Raw genomic sequence first — 27,644 nt, 5'->3', positions numbered from 1 at the left:
CTCATTGTAACTGGCTTGAGCCCAGAGGTCACTGGTTTGAGCCCAAAGTTGTTGGCTTGAGCAAGGTGTCACTGGCTTGGCTGGAGGCCCCGGGCATATATTAGAAGCAAGCAAAGAATAAATAAAGTGCCGTAACTATGAGTTGAAATTTCTCATCTCTCTCCCTTCCGCCCCCTTCACTAAAAAAAAGAAACCAAAATTAATCAAAACGAAAACTTCCTATTCCACACTTCCCTCAGCCTCTGATAGTCCTTATTCTACTTTCTATTTCTATGAATTTGGCTATTCTAGGTACATCATATAAGTGGAATCATACAGTATTGTCCTTTTGTATCTGGTTTATTTCACTTAGCATATGTTCAAGGTTCATCTATGTTGTAGCATTTGTTAGAACCCATTTTTAAATTGGGTTATTCGCCTTATCATTGAGTTGTAAAAGTCTTATATAAGTCTAGATACAAGTCCCTTATCAGATATGTGATTTGCAAATATTTTCTCCCATTCTATGACTTTTATTTATTTTCCTAATAGTGTATTTTGAAGTACAAAATTTTAAATTTTAATAAATTTCCACTTATCAGTTTTTTAATTTTATAGTTTATATTTTTAGTCTGTGTCTTAACTGTTTGCTTAACCTAAGATCACAAAGATATTTTATTTTCTTCTAAAGTTTTAAAAAGCAACATGTTATCAGTGTGCTATTATCAATACAGTTCACGTTCCTTTATTTTAATTAATTAATTTATCTATTTTTTTACAGAGACAGAGAGTGAGTCAGAGAGAGGGATAGACAGGGACAGACAGACAGGAACAGAGAGAGAGATGAGAAGCATCAATCATTAGTTTTTCATTGCGCGTTGCAACACCTTAGTTGTTCATTGATTGCTCTCTCATATGTGCCTTGACCACGGGCCTTCAGCAGACCGAGTAACCCCTTGCTGGAGCCAGCGACCTTGGGTCCAAAGTGGTGGGCTTTTCCTCAAACCAGATGAGCCCGCACTCAAGCTGGCGACCTCGGGGTCTTGAACCCAGGTCCTCTGCATCCCAGTCCAACGCTCTATCTACTGCGCCACCACCTGGTCAGGCTCTTCTAAAGTTTTAGTTTTAGTTCTTTACATTCTGTGATCAGTTTGAGTTAATTTTCCTGTATGAAGTAGGCCTTTGCCGGCAAACCGCAGCTTGCGAGCCACATGTGGCTCTTTGGCCCCTTGAGTGTTTAGCAGAGGCCAGCTTAGGAGTACCCTAATTAAGTTAATAACAATGTACCTACCTATATAGTTTAAGTTTAAAATATTTGGCTCTCAAAAGAAATTTCAATTGTTATACTATTGATATTTGGCTCTGTTGACTAATGAGTTTGCCAACCACTGACTACTAAGATAAAGGTGTAAGTTGATTTTTTTCCATGTGGATAACTGAAGAAAATCTACACTGCTCACAAAAATTAGGGGATATTTTATTGCTTCATATTCATTTCGAAATGTCTTCTATTTTTTGTGAGCATTGTATTATTCTCTCATTTGTCCTTTTGTTGAAAGTCAATTGGCCATAAAATATAAGGGTTTGATTCTGGATTCCTTTGATCTGTATGGTTTTCCTATGCTAATACAACTTTGCATTAATTTCTAGCTTTATAGTACATTTTGAAATCAGGTAGTATAAATCCTTAAACTTTGTTCTTCTTTTCTTTTTCTTTTTTTTTCACTTTTCTGAAGCTGGAAACAGGGAGAGACAGTCAGACAGACTCCCGCATGCGCCCGACCGGGATCCACCCAGCACGCCCACCAGGGGCGATGCTCTGCCCACCAGGGGGCGATGCTCTGCCCATCCTGGGCGTCGCCATGTCGCGACCAGAGCCACTTTAGCGCCTGAGGCAGAGGCCACAGAGCCATCCCCAGCGCCCGGGCCATCTTTGCTCCAATGGAGCCTTGGCTGCGGAAGGGGAAGAGAGAGACAGAGAGGAAAGCGCGGCGGAGGAGTGGAGAAGCAAATGGGCGCTTCTCCTGTGTGCCCTGGCCGGAAATCGAACCCGGGTCCTCCGCACACTAGGCCGACACTCTACCGCTGAGCCAACCAGCCAGGGCTTGTTCTTCTTTTCAAAATTGTTTTGGATATTCTAGGTCCTTGCATTTTTTTTCTTTTTTGTATTTTTTCAAAGTGAGAAGTGGGGTGGGGGGCAGACAGGCAGACTCCCACATGCGCCTGACCAGGATCCACCGGGCACACCCACCAGGGGGTGATGCTCGGCCCATCTGGGGCGTTGCTCCACTGCAAAAAGAGCCATTCTAGCATCTGAGGCGGAGGCTATGGAGCCATCCTCAGCACTCAGGCCAACTTTGCTCCAATGGAGCCTTTGCTGCGGGAGGGGAAGAGAGAGGTAGAAAGGAGAGAGGGAGGGGTGGAGAAGCAGATGGGCACTTCTCCTGTGTGCCCTGGTCAGAAATTGAACCCGGGACTTCCACATACTGGGCCCTTGCATTTTAATATAAGTTTTAGGATCAGATTGTTGATTTCTATAGAAAAGTTTGCTGAGATCTTGAGAGGAATTGCTTTGAATGTATAGATCAATTTGGGGAGAACTGCAATTGTAATAATATTGAGTCTTTGATAATTTCAGAGGCCAACTCTTGGTTTTTGTTCTATTTTTTTCTCAGTTGATTTTAACTCTACCTTTTTTCCTGCTTGTTTTGATTGCCTTTGCTTTTCTCTTTCTAGTTTCTTAAGGTAGATGTTTTGATAATTATTTTGAGATTTTTTTTCTGATAATGATATTTAAAGCTATAAAATATACTCTAAGCATTGCTTTACCTGCTTCCATGAATTTTGGTATGTTGTGTTTTGGTTTTTATTCAATTGAAAATATTCTAAAGCTTCCCTTTTGATTTAATTTCTAGTTCGTGTATTACAGTCATCTCTTGCCATATCGCGGTTCACTTTTCACGGTCTCATTGTATCGTGGATTTTAAAATTGTATATATCTAATTTTGTATTGTGGATTTTTTGCTATATTGCATGATTTTGTGGTATAGAGATATTTTTATATATTTAGTATTTTAATTATTTTTTCAGTAAAATAAGGAAAATAAGTGTGGAAAAGGTTAATAAAAGTATGGGAAAGGTTTATAAGAGTGTAGGGAGGATTTATAAAGCCTTAAAATATATATAAATAATAAAATAAATGTAAGGTTGCTACTTCGTGGATTTCACCTATCGTAGGGGGTTCTGGAAACTAACTCCCGCTATAGAGGAGGGACCACTATATTTAGAAATCTGTTGTTTAATTTCTAAATTTTTGAGGTTTCCCCAAATTTATTTCTTTTTTAAATTAATTTTTATTTATTGTGTTAACAAGGATTCAAGTGTTCCATTGAATATAACACCCTCAACCCCCACCCCCGTGTCCCTATTTACACCCCTTTTGTCTCCCTCCCCCCTCCCCTTTGGGATTTGCTGTCCTGTTATCTGTATCTCTGTGTTATGTATATATAATTTCACTAATCCCTTCACCTTCTCTGATGCCATCTGCTCATCCCCCTTCCCTCTGACAGCTGTCCCTCTGGTCCCTGTGACCCCACCTCTGCCTCTATTTCATTCCTCAGTTCAGTTTGTTCCTTCGATTCCACATATAAGTGAGATCACATGATATTTGTCTTTCTCTCCTTGGCTTCTTTCACTTAGCATAATAGTCTTCAGGTTCCATCCATGCCATCGCAAAAGGTAAGATTTCCTTCTTTTTCATGGCCATATAGTATTCCATTGTGTATATGTACCACCACTTTTTAATCTACTTGTCCACTGATGGATACTTGGGCTGTATCTAGTTCTTGGCTATTGTAAACAATTCTGCAATTAAACATGGGGGTGCATATCTTTTTTTATATCAGTGATTTGGTATTCTTTGGATATATTCCTAATAGTGGGATAGCTGGGTTAAAAGGCAGTTCCGTTTTTAATTTTTGGGGAAACTCCATACTGTTTTCCACAGTGGATGCACAAGTTTGCATTCCACCAGCAGTACAGGAGGGTTCCCTTTTCTCCACACCGTCGCCAGCACTTATTGTGTGTAGTTTTGTTAAAGAACACCATTCTGACAAGTGTGAGGTGGTATCTTGTTGTGGTTTTAATTTGCATTTCTCTGATAATTAGTGATGTTGAACGTTTCTTCATATGCCTATTGACCATCTGTATGTCCTCTTTGGAGGAGTGTCTATTCATTTCTTTTGCCCATTTTTAAAATTATATTGTTTACCTTCCTGGTATTGAGTTTTAGAAGTTCTTTATAAATTATGATTATTAACTCTTTATCAGACATATTGGCGAATATGTTCTCCCATTGTGTGGGTTGTCTTTTAATTTTGTTCATGGTGTCTTTTGCTGTGCAAAAGATTTTTAGTTTGATGTAGTTTCATTTCTTTATTTTGTTCATTTCACTTGCCCCTGGAGATATATCAGTGGAAATATTGCTTCAAGAGATATTGGAGAGTTTTCTTCCAAGATGTTTGTAGTTTCATGACTTACATTTAACTCTTTTATCCATTTTAAGTTTATTTTTGTGAATGAAGTAAGTTGGTGGTCTAGTTTCATTTTTTTGCATGTTCCTGTCCAGTTTTCCCAACACCATTTATTAAAGAGACTGTCTTTACTCCATTGTATGCTCTTAGCTCCTTTGTCAAATATCAATTCACCATAAAGGTGTGGGTATATTTCTGGGTTCTCTGTTCTGTTCCAATGATCTATATACCTGTTCTTATGCCAGTACTAAGCTGTTTTGATTACCATGACCTTGTAGTATAACTTGCTATCAGGAAGTGTGATACCTCCCACTTTATTCTTTATTTTCAAGATTGCTGAAGCTATTCATGTACTTTTTTGGTTCCATATAAATTTTTGGAATATTTGTTCTATACTTTTGAAGTATGCCATTGGTATTTTAATAGGAATTGCATTGAATCTATAGATTGCTTTGGGTAATGTAGACATTTTAATGATGTTTATTCTTTCTATCCATGAACATGGTATATACTTCCACTTGTCTGGATCTTTCTTGATTTCTTTTTTTAGTATTTTATAATTTTCTGAGTATAAGTCTTTTACCTCCTTGGTTAAATTTACTCCTAGGTACTTTATTTTTTCGTTGCAATAGTAAAAGGGATTGTTTCCTTAATTCCTCTTTCAGACAGTTTATTCTTGGTGTATGAAAATGCCACTGATTTCTGAATATTAATTTTATATCCTGCCACCTTGCCGAATTCATTTATCAGGTCTAGTAGTTTTTTGACTGTGACTTTAGGGTTTTCTATGTCCAGTATCATATCATCAGCAAATAATCATAGTTTTACTTTTTGTTTTGCAATTTGGATGCCTTTCATTTCTTCTTCTTGTCAGATTGCTGTGGCTAGGACTTCCAGAACTATGTTTAATAAGAGTGGTGAAAGGCACCCCTGCCTTGTTCCTGATTTTAAGGGAATTGCTTTTCATTTTTGTCCATTGAGTATGATGTTGGCTGTGGGTTTGTCATAGATGGCCTTTATCATGTTGAGGTATGTTCCCTGTATTCCCACTTTGCTGAGAATTTTAATTATAAATGGGTGCTGGATTTTATCAAATGCTTTTTCTGCATCTGTTGATATAATCATGTGATTTTTATCCTTCTTTTTCTTTATATGATGAATCATATTGATTGATTTGTGAATCTTGTACCAGCCTTGCCTCCTCTTAATAAATCCCACTTGATCATGATGTATGACTTTTTTTTTTCAGAGACAGAGAGAGGAATAGATAGGGACAGACAGACAGAAACAGAGAGAGATGAGAAGCATTAATCATTAGTTTTTCGTTGCGACACCTTAGTTGTTCATTGATTGCTTTCTCATATGTGCCTTGATGGTGGGGCTACAGCAGACTGAGTAACCCATTGCTCGAGCCAGCGACCTTGGGTCCAAGCTGGTGAGCTTTGCTTAAACCAGATGAGCCCGCGCTCAAGTTGGCAACCTCAGGGTCTCAAACCTGGGTCCTTTACATACCAGTTCAAAGCTCTATCCACTGCACCAATCGCCTGGTTAGGCTATGACTTTCTTAATGTACTGCTGGATCCAGTTTGCTAATATTTTGTTGACAATTTTAACATTTGTGTTCATCAGGAATATTGGTCTATAGTTTTCTTTCTTTGTAGCATCTTTACCTGGTTTTGGAATGAGGATAATGCTTGCCTCATAAAAGAGCTTGGAAGTCTTCCCTCTTCTTGAATTTTTTGAAATAGCTTGAGAAGGATAGGTGTTAATTCTTTGAATGTTTGGTAAAATTGCCTGTGAAGCTGTCTCATCCAGAACTTTTGTTTGCTGGGAGTTTTTTTATAACTGCTTCAATTTCATTTATTGTAATTGGTCTGTTTAGGTTTTCTGATTCTTCCAGATTGAGTTTTGGAAGATTATATGTTTCTAGGAATTTATCAATTTTATCTAGGTTGTCCAATTTTTTGGCATATAGATCTTCATAGTATTTTGTTACAATCCTTTGTATTTATGTGGTGTCAGTTGTTACTTCTCCACTTTCATTTCTAATTTTCCTTATTTGAGTTCTCTCTGTTTTTTTCTTAATGAGTCTGGTTAAAGTCTTGGCAATCTTGTTTACCTTTTCAAAGAACCAACTCTAGGTTGGTTTGATCTTTTGTATTGTTTTTTTAGCCTGTATGTCATTTATTTCTGCTCTGATCTTTATTATTTCCTTCCTTCTACATCCTCTGGGCTTTATTTGTTCTTTTTCTAGTTCTTTTAGATGCAGGGTTAACTTATTTATTTGAGCTTTTTCTTGCTTCTTAAATTATGCCTGTAATGCTAGGAACTTTCCTCTCAGTACTGCTTTTGCTATGTCCCATAAATTTTGAGTTGTATGTTCATTTTCATTTGTTTCAAGGAAGTTTTTTATTTCTTCCTTGATCTCATTGTTAACTCATTTGTTATTTAATAACATGCTATTTAGCCTCCAAGTGTTTGAATGTTTTTCAGTTTTTTTATTATAGTTGATTTCTAGTTTCATGCTGTTGTGATCAGAGAAGATGCTTGATGTGATTTTAGTCTTCTTAAATTTTTTTTTCTTTTTCATTTTTTCATTTTTCTGAAGCTGGAAACGGGGAGAGACAGTCAGACAGACTCCCGCATGCGCCCGACCGGGATCCACCCGGCACGCCCACCAGGGGGCGATGCTCTGCCCATCCTGGGCGTCGCCATATTGCGACCAGAGCCACTCTAGCGCCTGAGGCAGAGGCCACAGAGCCATCCCCAGCGCCCGGGCCATCTCTGCTCCAGTGGAGCCTTGGCTGCGGGAGGGGAAGAGAGAGACAGAGAGGAAAGCGTGGCGGGGGGGTGGAGAAGCAAATGGACGCTTCTCCTGTGTGCCCTGGCCGGGAATCGAACCCAGGTCCTCCGCACGCTAGGCCGACGCTCTACCGCTGAGCCAACCGGCCAGGGCTAGTCTTCTTAAATTTATTGAGACTTGTTTTAGACCTGACCAGGCGGTGGCGCAGTGGGTAGAGCGTCGGACTGAGATGCACAGCAGAGACTTGTTTTGTGTCCTAACATGTGGTTTATCCTAGAGAATGTACCATGAGCACTTGAAAAGAATGTATATTCTGCCGATTTGGGGTGAAAGGTTCTGAAGATATCAGCTAAATACAGTTGATTTAGTGTGTCATTTAAGGCTGCTTTTTCTTTGTTAATTTTCTAACTGGAGGATCTATCCATTGATATTAGTGGAGTATTAAAATTCCCTATTATTATAGTATTGCTGTTGATCTCACTCTTTATGTTCATCAAAATCTGCTTTATATATTTAGGTGCTCCTATATTTGGTGCATAAATATTTACAATGATTATATCTTCCCATTTATCATTATGTAATGACCTTCTTTATCTCTTACTATAGCCTTTGTTTTAAAGTTTATTTTGTCAGATATAAGTATTGGTACCCCATCATTTTTTTTCACTTCTGTTTGCATTGAAAGACTTTTCCATCCCTTCAGTTTCAGTCTATGTGTGTCTTTTGTTCTGAGGTGGGTCTCTTGTAGACAATATATATACAGGTCCTGTTTTCTTATCCATGTAAGCTACCCTATGTCTTTTGATTGGAGCATTTAATTCATTTGTATTTAAGGTTATTATTGACATGTATTTATTTATTGCGATTTTATTCTTTAAATCTACATTCCTCTTTTTGTTGATTTCTTTTTTTTTCCTTTGCTTTTTTTTACAGCAGGCCCCTTAACATTTCTTGCAGTACTGGTTTGGTTTAATGAATTCCTTGAGACTTCTTTTATCTGGAAAACTTTTTATTTCTCCTTCAATTTTAAATGATAGCCTTGCTGGATAAAGTAGTCTTGTAGTAGGTTTTTGTTTTTGCATTACTTTGAATATTTCTTGCCAATCCCTTTTGGCCTCAAGTGTTTCTGTTGAGAAGTGGGATGTCATTCTTATGGGGGAATTTCTGTAGATAATTAACTCTTTTTCTCTTGCAGCTTTTAGTATTCTTTCTTTGTCTCTTAATTTTGGCATTTTCATTATGATGTGTCTTGGTGTAGGCCTCCTTGGGTTCTTCCTTAATGGTACTTTCTTTGCTTCTTGAACTTGTATGATTTTTTCCTTCCATCAGTTTAGGGAAATTTTCAGCTATGATTTCTTCAAACAGGTTTTTAAAGCCCTTGTTCATTCTCTTCTCCTTCAGGAACTTCTTTTTTTTTTAATATTTTATTTTATTTATTCATTTTTAGAGAGGAGAGAGAGAGGGAGAGAGAGAGAAGAGGGGAGGAGCTGGAAGCTTCAACTCCCATATGTGCCTTGACCAGGCAAGTCCAGGGTTTCGAACTGGCAACCTCAGCATGTCCAGGTCGACGTTTTAACCACTGCGCCACCACAGGTCAGGCTCCTTCAGGAACTTCTATGATGCAGATGTTATTTCTCTTCTTTTTGTCACAGAGGTCTCTTAGAGTTTTCTTAATCTTTTTGAGCTTCTTTTCATTTTGTTGCTCTACTTCTGTGCTTAGGTTTATATTGTCTTCTAAATCGCTGATTCAATCCTCTGCTTCCTCCAGCCTGCTGTTGATTTCTTCTAGTGCAGTCTTCATTTCTGATATTGTATGTATTTGGTTATTTTTTATGATTTCAATGTCCTTTTGATGCTTGCTATCTCTTTATTTAGGTGCTCATTGTGTCCATCCATTGTTGCTTTAAGATCCTTGAGCATCCTAAAAATCATTATTTTAAACTCTGCATCTGGCAGTTTGGTTACTTTAATTTCATTTAGTTTTTTTTCTAGGGATTTTTCTTGTTGATTCATTTGGGTCTCATTTCTTTGTCTACCCATTTTGTCTGTGTATAGACTCCTCCTTTTGGTGTGCTGCTTGTGTAGCTAGCTGAGTCTAGGGTTGTTCCTGTCTGCCACCAGTACCAATTGTGTTGGTTCTAGATCTTCTTGGGTTGGCATCAGCTGTTGTTTGTAACTCGCTGTGGGCTACTTGTCTGCAGCTACTGCTCTTTTTGCTGTTTGTGTCTACGTTTTCTGTGCCTGTGTAGTGTGGGAGGGGCCAACCTGTGTATAAGGATCAGCTTCCTCCTACTTAGAGATGACAACAGTTCTGTAAAAACCCCAAGCTCTGTAAGATTTCTCTCCACTTTTCAGCTGCTCCACATCCTCTTGTAGCTTCCTGGTCTTCCCACAAAGTCTTCTGTAGAAAGACTGTAGTGTGGGTTCAGTTTGACCTCATCCAACCAACCCCTCTACAGGTTGCAAGCTTGTTTGGTTAGGGCAGCTGAGCTTGGGAATACAGTGTTAGTGGGACCTCCTACTTCAGGGATCTCTTGGGCAGTAACTCAGTACAGGGATTGTGGCCCCTACTCCAGAGCCTAATCCATCTGCCATGGCTGAATACTCAAATATTATTTCTCCCCAACAAGGTGAGCAGCAGATTCAGATCGAGTGGGGCCAACTGTCCCCTCTGCAGAAATTCTTACAGCTGATGAGACCCTGGTCTTAGGGAGGAAAACTGAGAGTCTCCTCCTGGTGTTGTCTGTGCCCCCCAGAAAGTGGCTAAGCCCCTTGACCAGATCCAACAATAGGCTCTCAGGGACCCACACTTTGAATGTCCATGCTCCAAGCCTCTCTTCCTTCTCCCTTTGGAGTCTAGCCCGGCAGGGTAGGATATCCAGCATCCAGGCCAGCTGACTGAAACTCCACCATGTCCAATGCACATGAGCTGCTATGCTGGTGCTGATCAGGGAGAGCAGAACTCACCTCAGCTGGGCCAAGTGTGAGGACCCCTTCCTTAGGATACCACTCTAGCAAGGGTTGTTAGGTCCTGAACTGATGCTCTCTGCAGCTGGCCACTGGATGTGCCAGTTCTGGGCCTCCCTGGCAGGAATCAGGCACAGACCAGTGGGGGACACTGCCTGTGACTGGCCCTCAATAAACTTCTTGGAGCCACAAGCAATCCAGAGTCTATGGCTGCCTTTGCTGGGTACAGGTGCACATGGAAATACCAGCTGCACACCTAGACTGGCTTTTACCTACTCTGGGCCTGGGGGAAAGTCCGCTTTAAAGTCCAAGGTTCCCTTAGTCCATCCTTCTGCAGTCTCTGTCTGCTGACTGCTTGTTGAACTTGGTTGCTGAATAAACCTCTGCAAGAGTCTAGAGCCTGCAGCAGTTCAGGGGTTAAGAAGGATGGTGGGTGTGGTTCTGCCCCTCGGCCCCAGGTGTCAGTATGTTCAGACTTTTTTCACAGACCTCAGTAGGTTGTGGCCCCAGGAGTCTGGTGGGTGTGGCATCTGGGACCCCGAGGTGTGGTCTGCCCATCCTCCAGACAGTTTCAACTGAGTCTCCCATGAGGTGGAAGCAGCAGTCTTAGACTCAGGAGCATGGAGGGGGGGTGTAGCTCTAGCCTCAACACCAGAGTCACTGACACGCCCCCTGCTTCCTGGCCTCTCAGAATGACCCATCACCATAACTGAGGTAGGAGAGACTCCCAAGGGTGGAGCAGTTGCTTTTCCCCTGGCTGGTGCTTCACAGAGGGGACACTCCACCTGGGAAAGATGGCGAATGCAGTACTGGAGAATGACTCAGCACAGGGATTCTGGTGGCCGTCCCCCAGAGTGTCTCTCCCTTGGCCTCTAACTTTATACTCTCCTCACGCAACTCCAGTTCTCTTCGCTCTCCCTCAACTGGAGCCCTGGCTAAGTTGCTGTGAACGAGATTTTCTGCACGGACCTTTTAAGATGGAGTCTGCATCTCTGAGAGTTCTGTCACTTTCTTGCAGACAGAAACCTGGCTTTTTTCACCTCCAAATGCTGTCTGGTGCCTCTTCTAGGCTGGAGCTTCGGGCCTGGGGCTGAGCACTCACACCTCTCAGGGTGACCTTCCCTGCTGTGAGAGTCCCTCCAGACGCTCAGCTGCTGCTCACTCTTGGGAGCGGGCAACCCTATCCACGTCTCTGCCCTTCCTATCAGTCTCCGTGTGGCTTTTTCTTTGGTCCTTGGTTATATAGACTGCTCTTCCTTTAGTCCGATGTTGGTTTTTCAAGATGATGGATTTTAAATTAAGTTGTAATCCAATTTGGTCCTGGGAGGTGGCAGTTGGAATATCTGCCTACTCCATCGCCATCTTGGAAATCCCCAAATTTATTTCTGTAGTGGATCTCTAATTTAATTCTATGTGGGCAAAGAATATACTTTGTATATTCTATCAATTATCAAAATCTCCAGCTCTCATTATTGAATTGTCTATTCTTTCAATTCTGTCTGTATTTTGGGGCTCTGTTGTTAGGCACACATGCAGGTTGGAGCAAGAGTAGATTTACAGTTGTTTATATAGAAAATAATACAACAATTACTAAATAATAATACAAGAATAAACTCTGTGTTTCATTTACTTTCAACTGTAAACCTACTTTTGCCCCACTCTGTACTCTCCTGAGATACTGACCCTTTTATCATTAGAAAATGTTTTTTTTTGTCTCTAGTATTATTTTTTATCTTAAAGTCTATTTTATCTGATATTAATATAACTATCTAGATCTTCTATGGCTACTGTTTGCATAGTTAATTGCCTGTTTTTGATAAATTTCCCCTAGTTATGCCTAAGTATGAGGTCCTACTCTACCACATGGTTACTTTCATTTTTCTTTGTCAAAAACTCACTTAGAATTAATTGTACCCTAATTGAAGTTCATTTGTCTTTTTTTTTTATTTGACAGAGAGTCAGAGAGACGGACAGACAGACAGGAAGGGAGAGAGATGAGAAGTATCAATTATTTGTTGTGGCACCTTAGTTGTTCATTGATTGCTTTCTCATATGTGCCTTGACCAGGGGCCTACAGCAGAGCAAGGGACCCCTTGCCCAAGCCAGCAACCTTGGGTTCAAGCCAGTGACCTTGGGCTTAAGCCAGCGACCATGGGGTTATGTCTCAAGCTAGCAATGCTGTGCTCAGGCTGGTGAGCTGTGCTCATGCCGAATGAGCCCGCGCTCAAGCCAGTGACCTCAGGGTCTTGAACCAGGGTCCCCCAGGTCCCAGTCTGATGCTCTATCCACTGTGCCACTACCTGGTCAGGTTGAAGTTCATGTCTTTAGGATTCTAAAAATTCTGGTCTGTACCTCTTATTATGTTTAAAGGGCTAGCCCTGGCAGGTTGGCTCAGTGTGTGGATGCCCCAGGTTTAGTTCCTTGTCAGGGCACAGGAGAAGTGACCATCTGCTCTCTATCCCTCCCTTCTCCTCCCCCTCCTCCCCCTCCTCCTCCTCCTCCTCCTCCTCCTCCTCCTCCCCTCCCCCTCCCCCTCCCCCTCCCCCTCCCCCTCCCCCTCCTCCTCCCTTCCTCTCTTCCGCTTCTGCAGCCATGGCTCAAGTGGTTTGAGCACATTAGCCCCAGGCGCTGAGGATGCCTCAGGTGCTAAAAAAGTTAAATTGTGAGCTTGGCCCCAGATGGGCAGAGCATCGGCCCCAGATGGGGGCTGCCAGTTGGGCCTCAGTTAGGACGCATGCAGGAGTCTATGTATTTCCACTCCTCTCACTTGGAAAAGAAGATAAAGAAACAAAAACTGACCTGTTTAAAGGGCTCTGTGTTTGTTATTAAGGGGATGTAGCAGATCTTTGTTGCTTTGGAGACTGGTAGCATCCATTCTAATTTCTTTTTAAAAAATTTTTTTTAATTTATTCATTTTTAGAGAGGAGAGAGAGAGACAGAGAGGGAGAGAGAGGAGAGAGAGACAGAGAGAAGGGGGGAGGAGCAGGAAGCATCAACTCCCATATATGCCTTGACCAGACAAGCCCAGGGTTTCGAACTGGCGACCTCAGCATTTCCAGGTCGACGTTTTATCCACTGCACCACCACAGGTCAGGCTCTAATTTCTTTTGGTCACAGCAATTTCTTTTCCTTTTGGAATTTATTTTTCTTTCAATGGTTACAGACTAGATAGCTATTAGTCAGAGTGCCTTATCATCTCTTTAGCTAAAGAGAATTGGAGTTCATAACTCAGGCTAGAACATTGAGACACTACCTTTCTGGAATTTGAAACCTTAGCAGAGTGATCTAAGAACTGGAAATGGCTGGAGCATCTTCCCTGCAGTGGCTGGGCCTGCAGGATACTGGCCAGTGGTTTTTGCTGCCTGGACCCTAGGAAATAAATGCCTTTCGTGTCTTTTTCTAGTAAGGATCCCCAGCTGCGCTGTTGATTATGTGCACTTCTGTATTCTTCCAATAAACTACATTTCCCCTCCAAAGCTATCCAGAGTCTGGTTCATTTGCTTGCAACCCAGGAACTGGAATGACATCAGAGGAGGGCATAGAAAATATAAGTACTTGCCGGAGATAAGTTGCTTGTTTTTGGAAGGTATGTGCCTGTATTTAGAATGATCTTTCCAGTTTTATATCTGAGTGCTGAAACGATTTTATCCCAGAGGCTGAATCACCTGCCAACCCCAAGGTGGCCCCTTCACAGAACTGAAGAGCCCCAGGTTAAACATTTCACATTTGAAAGGGGTTAGAGATAGTTTAGGGAGCTGATAGCCTTCCCACACTAAAATCTAGAGAGGGAGATAGATAAAATCAAAGTAATTAGGGGTAAAGAAGGTTTCCACCCTTTCAACCAATGGCAAAGAAGTATAGTATATCATGAAAAAATACATACTATGTTTCATATTAGAAAGCGGTGTGGCCTCCCCCTTCTTTCCATGGCCGGCATTTCTCTGGGTACTCAGCTTGGTTCCCTTGTTCATGTGGATGGTGGACAAACTAGAGACTGGAGCCAGTTTCTTCTGGCATTATGCCCACAGGTAAAAGCAGAGTGTAACTCTACCCTTTCTACCCTTAGTAAAGGCTAGACTTGATTTTTTTCTGTCAGTGTGAGAAGCGATAGTGCTTTAGCTGCAACTGTGGGAAATAATTTCCCCTTTGGTAGTTACTATGTACTAATCCAATAATCAGAACTATTTTAAATATATCATTTCCAGCTTCAGCTGAGCCCTCAATGCTGTCTAATAGTTCCTTCATTCTATAATAGGAAGCCCTCCCTGCCAGTTCCTCTCCTGCTTCAGTTACCTTTCCCTTAATGTACTTGCCACTGTTACCATAGCATTTACTGAATAAGATTGATGTTATTTCTTTATCAATCTGTTTCCCTTGATAAATTGTGAGCTCTTCAAAAAGAAAGGGACCTTGTCTTACTCATCTTTGCATTGTCCGGGGCATGTAAATGCCATGAATGCTTATTCAGTGAATACACGCCCAGTTCAGAGTGAAGCCAGTTGCAGGTTTGTTGGTAGCAAGATGGACCAGAAGACCCTGAGGTCATCTTTGCAAACTGTTCCTTTTCAGAGAAGACATCAGAGGCCCAGACAAATGAAGGAACTTGTCTGAAGTCTCAAGGCAAGTAAGTGGCAGTGCTGAGACTAAACCCAGATTATAAAACTCTCAACAATATGCTCTTTTCATTTTTCTACTTTGCCTCCTGGAAGCTCTTCTAGAACCCTGATCTTGGGTAACCAACTCCCAAATATAATGGGCATTTGGCAGACATTTTTTGCTATCTAAGTATTTTTACCCCTTCAGGAAGAATTTCTTTTAAGAAACTAGGTAATTCTAGCTTTAGATCTCACTGAGTTCTTCCCTGTCATTATTTTAATGCGAGTTCATTGAACAGCTTAGATAATTTGAGTCATTAGCAAACATACCTAGAAATCTAAAGTCATAAATCATTTAGGATTTTGTTAATTATTTTTTTTAAGTTGTATTTCTAAAACAATTTTTCTTTAATGTGTTTCTTTAGGATGATTTTTTTAAACAATTTAAAATGCAGTGAGTATTAATTTTAAATCTCTAATTTATTTTATTTGAAACATATTTTATGTAGTGATTATTCTTGCCTCAACCAGACAACACTCTTTTTCCTTTACATATAATTTTTGCAGTATGCAATTTTGAGAATGAGATGATTATTTCCATTGTAGGAAGGGAAACTGAGTAAAATCTCTAACTCTGGTAAAAAATAATTTGTACTAAAGAGCATTTACTTTTATGACTGGTAGTAATTATAAATTGTTAGAAAGTAACAGAAAAAAGTTTAGAAGCTTAGTAGACTCTGATATGGAAAACTAATTATGTGGTTGTGTGTATATATATATATATATATATTATAAGCCTAGCTTGTTTATTCAAACATAACCAAAATTAGGAAACTTGATGAACTATTAAAATTGCCACATTGTAGCCAAACTTAAAAAAAATGAAATCATGGTATAGATTAACTTTATTTATTTATTTATTGTATAGTAAAAAAAAAAATTTTTTTTTGAGAGAGAGAGGAAGAGAGAGGCATCAACTTGTTGTTCCACCTAGTGGTGTCACTGATTGCTCTGTGCCTTGACCAGCGCACCAACCAGTGACCCTGGGCTCAAGCTGGCACCCTCCAGCTTGAACCAGAGACCTGGGATCTGCAACCCCAGGCTTGAGCTGGTGACTTCAGTGCTCACTGTTCTATCAACTACACCACTGTCTAGGGCTATCTAGTTAAAATTTTAAAGTATTAAAAGGAAGTCTTTATTTATAAGTAATATAAAATTGGGAAAGTAGGTATTATGCAAATATAATATTTCTATATTTAAAACAAAGTGATGTTATCCAAACTGTATTTAAGTGTTGTGAAAAGTGTATATTTTTGTCTGTAGATTCTTAATGAATTCCTTCTGTAAATTGCCTTGTCCTAAAATTATTTTTATTACTAGTTCACACAGTAAAAAAAAAATTTACTAAGTATTTTATTTATTTATTGGTTTTATTGGTTGATTTTAGGGAGACAAAGAGAGGATGGGAGAGAGAGACAGGCATTCATTTGTTCTGCTTCGCTGTGCATTCATTGGTCACTTGCTGTATGTGCCCCTACTGCAGATGGACCCACAACCTGAGTGTATCTCAATGACACTAACCGACTGAGCTAACTGGCCAGGGCCACTGGGTATTTGTTTTATAAAAATCTGTCTCTGCAGGCGATTCTGTATTACAAAACTAAAACTGAACCTAGTCTTAACATATAAAGCTCACTACAGGCTCCTGATAGACCTAGTCAAATTAAGTTAATATTAATACTACATCTTGGTATATTTGCCTAGATGAGTCTTTCTAATTCTCTACTGTATGGCTTTGAACACAGTTATACAAGGAAGAAAAGTGAAATATATTGTCAAACCTCTAGTTTATATTATCCTCAAAAATGAGAACTGAGTCTTAGTTTTTCTATTTTTAGCTCCAGCACATATAAGGTGCTCAATAAATGTTGCATAATCAGTGTCTCAGGGGTCCTTGGCCCTTCCAGAACCCTGTTATTATTGCCTATGTTCTGTCAGCATATTTCACATCAAAATGGATGACTCTTGTGTACTAGTACACTGTAGGTATACTAGTGCTTAATAAATGTTGAATGAAAGAATATATTGTTTAAATATATTCCCATACATTGTCTCCATTGGCAATTTGCCTTGCAATGTGTAGTATGATTTTAATTTATTCCTCAGAAACTTTCCACAAATTATTGTCATCATAATAAGTTTAGAAGATGTAATATAGTTGACTATGAATTTTGTGTGTCTAGATTATCCATACTGTTTTCAGTGTAAGCTCTTATCAATCCCTTGAAGCCAGATCCTGTTGAGCAGTCCATGGCGCTTTTGTTGGTGGCAAACTTTCTTTTCCATGCAAATTTGATGGTTTGGGGAAGTGGTTTTGACCCCATATCCCCTTAGAGCTTTTACTGTGTTTTGCGGGAACTAGTCAGTGGTTCTGCTACCTTGCTGCTTAGAATCTATGGACCTACTCCTGGTTCTCATGCTTCATAAGGATCCACTGGCTTGGGGTGTTGGCTTTGACTTAGCTGGGTTATGGGAAACTGTATCAAGCCTTCATCTAACTGACTAGATTATACATCATTTGTTAGTATAATTATTTACAACCAGGCTTTCTGAACTTGTGATAAGTGCAGAGTTGGGCTTTATTAACATGTCAAAGCAGAGAGATGTGAACAAGGATGGACAGGAACTTGTGCATCTAGCACTGTCAGTGAGGAGAAGGTGGTGGCTGCTGGACTTTCTGTGTGTTACATAGAAAGAGAATTTTGGTGCTTGACCAGGTGGTGGTGCAGTGGATAGAGTGTCAGACTGGGACGCAGAGAACCCAGGTTCGAAACCCCGAGGTTGCTGGCTTGAGCATGGGCTCATCCGGCTTGAGCGCAGGCTTTCCAGCTTAAGTGTGGGATGATAGACATAACCCCATGGTTCCTGGCTTGAGCCCAGAGGTCACTGGCTTGAAGCCCAAGGCTTGATCCCAAGGTTGCTGGCTTGAGCAAGGGGTCACTCCCTTTGCTGCAGCCCTCCATCCCCATCAAGGCACATATGAGAAAGCAATCAATGAACAACTAAGATGCTGCAATGAAGCCTTGATGCTTCTCATCTCTCCCCCTTCCTCCTGTCTGTCCCTATCTGTCCCTCTCTCTGTCTCTGTCACACACACACACACACACACACACACTCAAATAGAATTTTGGTCTGCATTGCCCATGTGATCTTGTCCTATCAGAGCAGGATATATCAATGGGGGGACTTTGGTGATTATCATCTGTGTTAGGGCTCTTCAGAGAAACAGAACCAATAGGATATTATATATTTTTAATATATTATATAATATATATAATATATATGTTATATATAAGATATATACAGTAGTACCTTGAGATATGAATTTAATTCGTTCTGTAACCGAGCCCATAAGTCATTCAACTCGTATATCAAACTGCTGATACTGGACCCATGCGCCAATGCGCCATCTAGTGGCAGCTTCCTGCATCACGACTCGTATCTCGGAATTTCGCTTGGATCTTGAATAAAAATATGGACGAAGTTGCAGCTCGTATCTTAAAATTCCTATGTTGGTCAGTTCGTATCTCAAGGCACCACTGTACATATATAATTTATTTATTATAAGGTATCAGTTCAAATGATTGTGGGGATGGAGAAGTCCTGCCATCTGCAAGCTGGAGATGCAGAAAGGCTGATGATATAGTTCGAAGGCCTGACAGCCAGAGAGCTGGTGGTGTAGATTCCAGTCCAGATGTGAAGGCCTGAGAACCAGGAGTGCTGAGGGCTGGAGAGGATCTGTGTCTCAGCTCAGTCAGGTGGAAATTGAATTCCAGCTTCTTTCTCCTTTTTGTTCTGTTCAGGCTCTTAAAGGATGGGATGAGGCCCACTCACTTGGAAATGGGCCTTCTACTTTATACAGCTCATCATTCAAATGCTAATCTCTTCCAGAAACCTCCTCACAGACACACCCAGAAATAGTTTAACCAGCTACCTGAGCATGCCATAACTCAGCCATGTTGACATATAATTTTCCATCACATTATCCAAACTCATTTTGTTTTAACTCTACCCACTAGACTTGGTATGTCATGTGGCTTGATTAGTGGGTGAAGTCAATGAACTGAATTTGAGTATTTGTTCAGTTCTCTTGATAGAGTTTTTTCAATGTACGTTAACTAGTTGGTGTTCTGGTGTCAGCCCTTGTCTACATACACTTAGCTTGTCTGAGTTCAGTTTTGAGGACCTCGTCACCTGCGGGCACCAGCTCGCTATTGTCTCTGAGCCTTCAATGTGGAAACCCAAATTCTGGAACATGAAGTTAATTGATAAATTAGTCAGCTACCCACAGGGACCCAGGCATTGTTAGAGATACTGGGGCACTGTAGGGACCCAGACATACTAGGCTTGCTGTACATTCTTGTAGGGTTTACAGGGGGTAAATGCTAAATAACCAGTGTGATTTCTGCCTAAGTTGAGAGCTCTGATAATATATTATGATAGATATTAATATGATTGTGTGGCTATTTTAGGATGGGTGGTGGGGATATAAGGTGACATGTGATGTGAGACTAAAATGACAGAAGGGGCCAGCCAAACCAAAGTGTTGGGGGAGGAAAAACATGGGGGAGAAAATATTCCAGAAAGAGAGAACTGCAAGATCCAAGGCCATAAACAGGAAGAAGCTTGTCATGTTTGAGGAACAGAAAGAGGACCAGTGGGTGTCATGAGCTGGGAATAGGGTCAGATCACTAGTCTTGAAGGCTATAATGGGAAGTTAAGAGTTTGGAAATGGGAAGCCATGATTTATTGAATTCATTCATACTTTTGGTGCTGGGGATATAGCTGTGGATAAAACAGATAAAATCTCTTGCCATTGTGTTGCTTACATACTAATTTGTGTTTCAGAAAGATCATCTGGCATGAGAAGGGGTTGTAGAGGAGCAAGAATGGAGGCAGAAGGTTGGGTTGGGGGCTACAGTGGCAGTTCAGGGGTGTGGGGATTGGAGCTTGGATCGAGGGAGTCACTTTGGAGATGGAGAGAAGCAGATGGTTCTGGATCTGTTTTGGAGCTAGAGCTGCCAGGACTGCCCAATGTTGGAGGTAGAAAGGCCTGTGTTTAGGACTGGCCAAAATCTAGGGGCCCATTGAATGTCTAGGTAAAAATGCCAAGAAGGCAATTTGATGGCTGGAAATCCAGTAAGTTTTAAATCCTGGTGGGAAGATTAAAAAGCCATGTAGCAGATGTTCTTATGAGGCTCTTCCCTGTGGGAGCTGGGACCTTTTTCCAGGTAATATTAAACTTACACTTTCATTTCTAAATCCCCACATCTAGGAAGAGTTGGAGAAGGAGAAATATAGAGAACTGTTTCTTTCCTGGTCATTTCTAAACAATATTTGCCCGTCAGGGAGAGTGAGGTCCTGGCATGAATCCTGTGCATAAACAGCACAATGTAGTGCTGTGGGGCTCACACTGGGTGCCATTCTCTAATGTCTTTGGGAAGGAAGCCTTATCAAAGACAGTAATATCTTAGAAAAAATAAATGAAGGCTTGGAACATCTCTTTTCAAGGTGGCTGGCCTCTTCTCTCTGCTATATGAAATGTAATTGTATGGGTTTAGGCCACCCACTTACCGTCCTGTAGTCTTTCCTGCTGCAGCTGAGTTCCCTGAAGGCAAGACTGGTGCACAGCATATAATAAGCATGCAGAAAACAGTTTCTTGAATTGAATTGAATTGAATTGAAAATAATGGAGAGTTGATGATAATTCTGAGGGTTGTAACCTTGTTTAAGTAAATACATCATGATGATATATTGTTCCAAAATGACAAATTAGGGAACATTATTGGCTTTACAGAGGGATTACTTTCTAAGATTTCATCATAGAATTCCTATGAATAGTAAACACTGCCTTAATCAGGTAGCTCAGTTGGTTAGATCTTTGTCTTGAAACACAGAGGTTGTAGATTCAATCTCCGGTCAGGGCATATACAGGAACAGATCAATATTCCTGTTTCTATCTCTGTCGATTTTTTCCTGTCTCTCTGAAATCAATAAAAATAATAATGATAAACAGTAAACTCTAATGCCTTCTAGTATTTTCACAACTTTTCAGTAATGTAAATACTGTGTTAAGGCTAGATATAATTCTTTTTTGCATTATTCAAAGAAAGCACTTCTCTTACAATATCTTACTATCTGAATATTAAAAGGCCTTTTCTTATTTCTAAGTATTAAAACACCCACACACACTTTTTTGTTCCTTGTTATAAAAGTAACATAAGTGAAGCCGAGGCCAGGGTGTGGGTGGGGCACCTCACAGACAGGCACGGGGGACACTCTATGGGAGCAGGACAGAGGCAGGGCTGGCTGCTCATTTGTAGCCTGGACCAGTGAGAAGACGTGGGGACCTGGCCCAGCCTGGTGCTCTCATACTCAGCGGACCCAGCAGGTTTTCTATCACACATTCCACCGTAATAATGCTGAAGATAAGAATATTCTGATCCAAGTTGAATAACCTGGGCAAATGGATAAATTCCTAGAAACATATAATCTTCCAAAACTGAATCAGGAAGAATAAAAACCTGAACAGACCAATTACAAGTAATGAAATTGAAGCAATAATCCAAAAACTCAAAGCAAACAGAAGTCCTTGTCTGGCTGGCTTCACAGGTGAATTTTACCAAATAATCAAAGAAGAATTAACACATCTGTCTCAAATTATTCCAGAAATTCAAGCAGAGGGAAGACTTCCAAGCTCATATTATGAAGCCAGCATTATACTAATTCCAAAACCAGATAAAGATACTACAAAGAAATAAAAGTATAGACTAATATCCCTGATGAACATAGATTCTAAAATCCTCAACAAAATAATAGCAAACCAGATCCAGTAATACATTAAAAAGATCATACATCATGGTCAAGTTAAGTTTATTCCAGGGATGCAAGTTTGGTACATTATTTGCAAATTGATAAATGTGATATAACACATAAACAAAATAAAGGATAAAATTCATATGATCATATCAATAGATGTAGAAAAAGCATTTGACAAGAGCCAGAACCCATTTATGATAAGTTTTCAGCGAAGTTGGAGTAAAGGGATCATACCTCAACAAAATAAAGGCCATATATGATAAATCTATAGCTAACATCATACTTAATGGGCAAAAACTAAAAATGTTTCCCTTAACATCAGTAACAAGACAGGGATGTCCACTTTCACCACTCTTCATCAACATAGTACTGGAAGTCCTAACCACAGCAATGAGACAAGAAGAAGAAATAAAAGGCATCCAAATTGGAAAGCAACAAGTTATTTGCAGATGATATGACACTGTATATAAAGAACCCTGAAGATTGCACCAAAAAACTACCAGAACTATAAATAATATACTTTACAGACAACTCTTTCCAGAATGTCTCAAAATCTTGAGCCCCCGGAATCTTGTATTCTAGTTCAGTCTTCAGGTGTTAAAATAATTTTTCATTTATACTTTCTTGTTATTTATTTATTTATATTAATTTTAATGCAGTGACATTGATAAATCAGGGTACATATGTTTCGAGAAAACATCTCCAGATTATTTTTACCTTTGATTATGCTGCATACCCCTCATCAAAGTCTTTCTAATAAAGAATTACAAGGATTGTTAAAGGGCTTGCTTTAAGAAGAAGAAAGAAAAAGGAAATAGAGAGCAGAACATAGGTGTTTTTTTTTTTGTATTTTTCTGAAGCTGGAAACGGGGAGAGACAGTCAGACAGACTCCTGTATGCGCCCGACCGGGATCCACCTGGCACGCCCACCAGGGGCTACGCTCTGCCCACCAGGAGGCGATGCTCTGCCCCTCCGGGGCGTAGCTCTGTCGTGCCCAGAGCCACTCTAGCGCCTGGGGCAGAGGCCAAGGAGCCATCCCCAGCGCCCGGGCCATCTTTGCTCCAATGGAGCCTTGGCTGCAGGAGGGGAAGAGAGAGACAGAGAGGAAGGAGAGGGGGGTGGAGAAGCAAATGGGCACTTCTCCTATGTGCCCTGGCCGGGAATCGAACCTGGGTCCCCCGCATGCCAGGCCGATGCTCTACTGCTGAGCCAACTGGCCAGGGCACATAGGTTTTAAGAATAAAGTGGCAATAAATAAGTACCTATCAGTGATAATATTAAGTGTAAATGGATTAAATGCTTCAGTCAGAAGTCACTGGGTAGCTGAATAGAGAAGAAAGCATGACCTAAAGACTAAAACTGAAGGGATGGAAAAAAAAATATTCCATGAAAATGGGGGAAAAATCCTGGTGTAGCAATACTTACAATTGACAAAATAGACTTTGAAACAAAGGCCATTACAAGAGACAAAGAAACACACTACAGACCCTGGCCAGCTGGCTCAGTGGGAGAGCATTGGCCTGGTGTCTGGAAGTGTCAGGTTTGATTCCTGGTCAAGTCACAAAGGAGAAGCGAGCATCTACTTTTCCACCTTTCCTCTCCCCCTTCTCTCTCTCTTCTTCTCCTGCAGCCATGGCTCAAATGGTTCAAGCAAAGTTTGCCTTGGGCACTGAAGATGGCTACATGGCCTCGCCTCAGTCACTAAAATAGCTTGGTTGGCCCTGGCCGGTTGGCTCAGCGGTAGAGCGTCGGCCTAGCGTGTGGAGGACCCGGGTTCGATTCCCGGCCAGGGCACACAGGAGAAGCGTCCATTTGCTTCTCCACCCCTCCGCCGCGCCTTCCTCTCTGTCTCTCTCTTCCCCTCCCGCAGCCAAGGCTCCATTGGAGCAAAGATGGCCCGGGTGCTGGGGATGGCTCTGTGGCCTCTGCCCCAGGCGCTAGAGTGGCTCTGGTCGCAACATGGCGACACCCAGGAGGGTCGCAACATGGCGACGCCCAGGATGGGCAGAGCATTGCCCCCTGGTGGGCAGAGCGTCGCCCCCTGGTGGGCGTGCCGGGTGGATCCCGGTCGGGCGCATGCGGGAGTCTGTCTGACTGTCTCTCCCTGTTTCCAGCTTCAGAAAAATGCAAAAAAAATAAAAAATAAAAAAAAAATAAAATAGCTTGGTTGCTTAGAAATGGAGCAGCAGCCTGAGATGGGCAGAGCATTGCTGAGTTGGGGGCTTGCCTGGTGGATTCCTGTCTGGGTGCATGTGGGAGTCTGTCTCTCTGCCTCCCTGCTTATCACTTAATAGAAAAAAAATCACTATATAATCCTAAAGGGATAAATTCAACAAGAGGATATAATCCTTGAAAACATATATGCACCCAACATAGGAGCAACTAAATATATCAAGAAAATCTCGGTGGACATTAAGTGAAAGATTGACCATAATACAGTCATTAGTAGGGGATTTTAACAGTCCACTGGCATCAATGGATAAGTCTTCCAAACAAAAAATCAAAGCAACAGCAACTTTAAGTGACAAACTGAACCAGATGGATTTAATTGATATTTGCAGAACATTTCATTCCAAAACACCTGAATATGCATTCTTCTCAAGTGCACATTGAACATTCTCAAAGATAGGCCACATGTTAGGACACAAAATAAGTCTTAACAAATTTAAGAATTAACATAATTAAAATGTCCATACTTCCCTGGCCGGTTGGCTCAGCGGTAGAGCATCGGCCTGGCGTGCGGGGGACCTGGGTTCGATTCCTGGCCAGGGCACATAGGAGAAGCGCCCATTTGCTTCTCCACCCCCACCCCCTCCTTCCTCTCTGTCTCTCTCTTCCCCTCCCGCAGCCGAGGCTCCATTGGAGCAAAGATGGCCTAGGCGCTGGGGATGGCTCCTTGGCCTCTGCCCCAGGCGCTAGAGTGGCTCTGGTTGCAACAGCGACGCCCCGGAGGGGCAGAGCATCGCCCCCTGGTGGGCAGAGCGTCACCCCTGGTGGGCGTGCCGGGTGGATCCCGGTCGGGCGCATGCGGGAGTCTGTCTGTCTGTCTCTCCCCGTTTCCAGCTTCAGAAAAATATTTTAAAAAATAAAATAAAAATAAAATAAAATATCCATACTATCCAAAGCAATCTATAGATTCAACAATTCATATTAAAATACCAATGGCATATTTCACATACCTAGAACAAATATTCCAAAAATTTGTATGAAGCCAAAAAAGATCTCAAATACCCTCAGCAGTCTTGAAAAAGAAGAACAAAGTGGGAGGCATCATACTACCTGATATCAAACTATAATACAAGGCCACTGTAATCAAAACTGCCTGATACTGACATAAAAACAGGCATACAGATCAATGGAACAGAACAAAGATCCCAGAAATAAAGCCACACCTTTGTGGTCAATTAATATTTGACAAAGAAGCCTGACCAGGTGGTAGCTCAGTGGACAGAGCATTGGCCTGGGATGCTGAGGAACCAGGTTTGAAACACTGAGGTCGCTGGCTTGAGTGTGGGCTCATCCAGCTTGAGTCCAAGTTCACCAACTTGAGCACGTAATTGCCAACTTTAGCACAAGATTGCTAGCTTGAGAATGGGATCATAGACATGACCTTATGGTCACTGGCTTGAGCCCAAAGATCACTGGCTTGAGCAAGGGGTCACTGGTTCAGCTGGATCTCCCCAGTCAAGGCACATATGAGAAAGCAATCAACAAATAATTAAGGTGCTGCAATGAATTGATGCCTCTCCTCTCTCTCTCTTCTTGTCTCTCTGTCCCTGTCTTCCCCTCCATCTCTCCATCTCTCTCTCTCTCTTGCTAAAAATTTTTTTGACAAAGGCAAGGGCATATAATGGAGTAAAGACAGTCTCTTCACCATTTGCCCTTTATAAAGGGCAAGCAGGGAGAAGGAAGATGACAGCGGAGTAGGCAGATGTACAGACTCCCAGCTCATACCAGCAAACTGGATTACAAATTAATTTAGGAACAATCAGTGTGAAAAACCAACTTTCGACTAAAAAACAGGTCTCAAAAACTAAGGAGCAAAGAAAAAGCCACACCAAGCCTGGTAGGGAGTGTGGAGGTGCAGTGGGGGCTCTCCTGTTTCCAGGAGTGAAGGGGGAGGTGAGGTTGAGAGCCCAGAAGGGCTCTCATTACAAGGAGAGAGACCCTGAGAGATGGGGACCCTCAGTCTCAGAACCGGAGACCCAGTCTAGAAATCCAGAGACTGGAGGAGGCAGATGAAAACCATTAAGAGGGGAGAAGAGCAAGGATCTGTGAGTAGGAAAAGGTGGGGGTGCCTTGAAGGGACAGAGCAGAAAATATCGCTCATTGCCACTTGCCTGGAGCCCTGGGGATGAGGAGGGCTGAGAAGACTGGCTTGTCTTCCAAAAGGAAAGTGAGGAGACCAAGACAGACAGTGATGGGCAGAGGAATGCATGAGATGACCTGAGAAGTTGATGCATCCAATGTGGAGGCAGCCATAGCTAGGGGAGGGGTTGATCCTTCCACACAGCACAAGCCTAAAGTGGTTCCGGGTGACCCACCTCCAGGAAGCTCTCCAGCTCTATCATTGCAAAAGACACAGCTGAAAGCAGGAAGTGGGGAGGAGGGGCAGTAACTCAGGTCTCCAGGGAGATCTGAGATAACACCTCCCCCTACTGAAGCTGAGAAAGCACCCTGCCCCCCAGAGAGCAGCTGACAGAACAACCTTCATATTACCAAAGGTTATACCTACCACATTCCTGGATACAGTTTCAAATAAGCCCCCTGCTGAGATCGGTAAACAAGATTACTACTGAGTTAAGAAAACTGAGAAGAAAACAAACAAATCAAGACTTCAAAGTGGCTCTACTAGGTAAGGAGACCACAATTGGAATAAGCCTACAAGCCAAGAACAGAATGGGAAGGCAAAGAAACATAAGTCATATGCTTCAACAAGATAAATCCTCAGAAAAAGTCCTGGATGAAATGGAAGTAATCAAATTACTGGATGCAGAGTATAAAACAATGATTGTTAGGATGCTTAAGGATCTCAAAGCTACAATGGATGGACTTAATGAACACCTCAATAAAGAAATTATAATTTTCTACTAATAATAGATTTTAGTGGCTATGCTTATGGGATAGATTAATGCTGCCATGATCTGAAGAGGGAGGATTTTTCTGTGTCCTCCTCCTATATGAAATGGCTAAACAGAAAACTGAAAAAAAAAGAAAAAAAAAAGAAGAAATTGTAAGCATCAAAAAGGACACGGAAATCATAAAGAAGAACCAGACAGAATTGACAAACAAAATATCAGAAATGAAGACTACACTAGAAGGAATTAAGAGCAGGCTGGATGAAGCAGAGGATTGAATCAGTGACGTAAGAGGACAAGATAAGCGAAAGCACTGAAGCAGAACAGCAAAAAGAAAAGAGGATCAAAAAGTCTGAGGAAACTCTGAGAGAGCTCTGTGACAACATGAAGAGAAACAATATCTGCATAATAGGGGTTCCTGAAGGAGAAGAGAAAGAACAAGGAATAGAGAAACGGTTTGAAGAAATCATAGATGAAAATTTCCCTAAATTGATGCAAGAAAGAGTCACATAGGTTCAAGAAGCAGAGAGAACCCCATGAAAAAAGAACCCAAAGAGACCCACACCAAGACACATCATAATCAAAAGCCAAAGCTAAGAGATAAAGAAAGAATATTAAAAGCAGTAAGAGAAGGCCCTGGCCGGTTGGCTCAGTGGTAGAGCGTCGGCCTGGCGTGTAGAAGTCCCGGGTTGGATTCCCGGCCAGGGCACACAGGAGAAGCGCCCATCTGCTTCTCCACCCCTCCCCCTCTCCTTCCTCTCTGTCTCTCTCTTCCCCTCCCACAGCTGAGGCTCCATTGGAGCAAAGATG

The 27,644-nt window shown here is 41.5% G+C and overlaps 1 protein-coding gene and 1 non-coding gene across 3 annotated transcripts in view; both read left to right on the top strand.

Annotated features, from left to right (window-relative positions):
• Positions 1-27,644, top strand: part of FAM81A (family with sequence similarity 81 member A) — a 114,597-nt gene that overhangs the window by 36,536 nt on the left and 50,417 nt on the right. The gene's annotated exons all lie outside the window — the stretch shown is intronic.
• LOC136336671 (small nucleolar RNA SNORA29) lies at positions 26,818-26,959 on the top strand. Its single transcript, XR_010731506.1, has one exon. It is a non-coding gene; the product is annotated as a small nucleolar RNA SNORA29 (small nucleolar RNA).

Source organism: Saccopteryx bilineata, chromosome 4 (genome assembly GCF_036850765.1).
Source record: "Saccopteryx bilineata isolate mSacBil1 chromosome 4, mSacBil1_pri_phased_curated, whole genome shotgun sequence".
Lineage (NCBI taxonomy): Eukaryota > Metazoa > Chordata > Mammalia > Chiroptera > Emballonuridae > Saccopteryx > Saccopteryx bilineata.
This window is presented reverse-complemented; position numbering and strand designations above follow the sequence as displayed.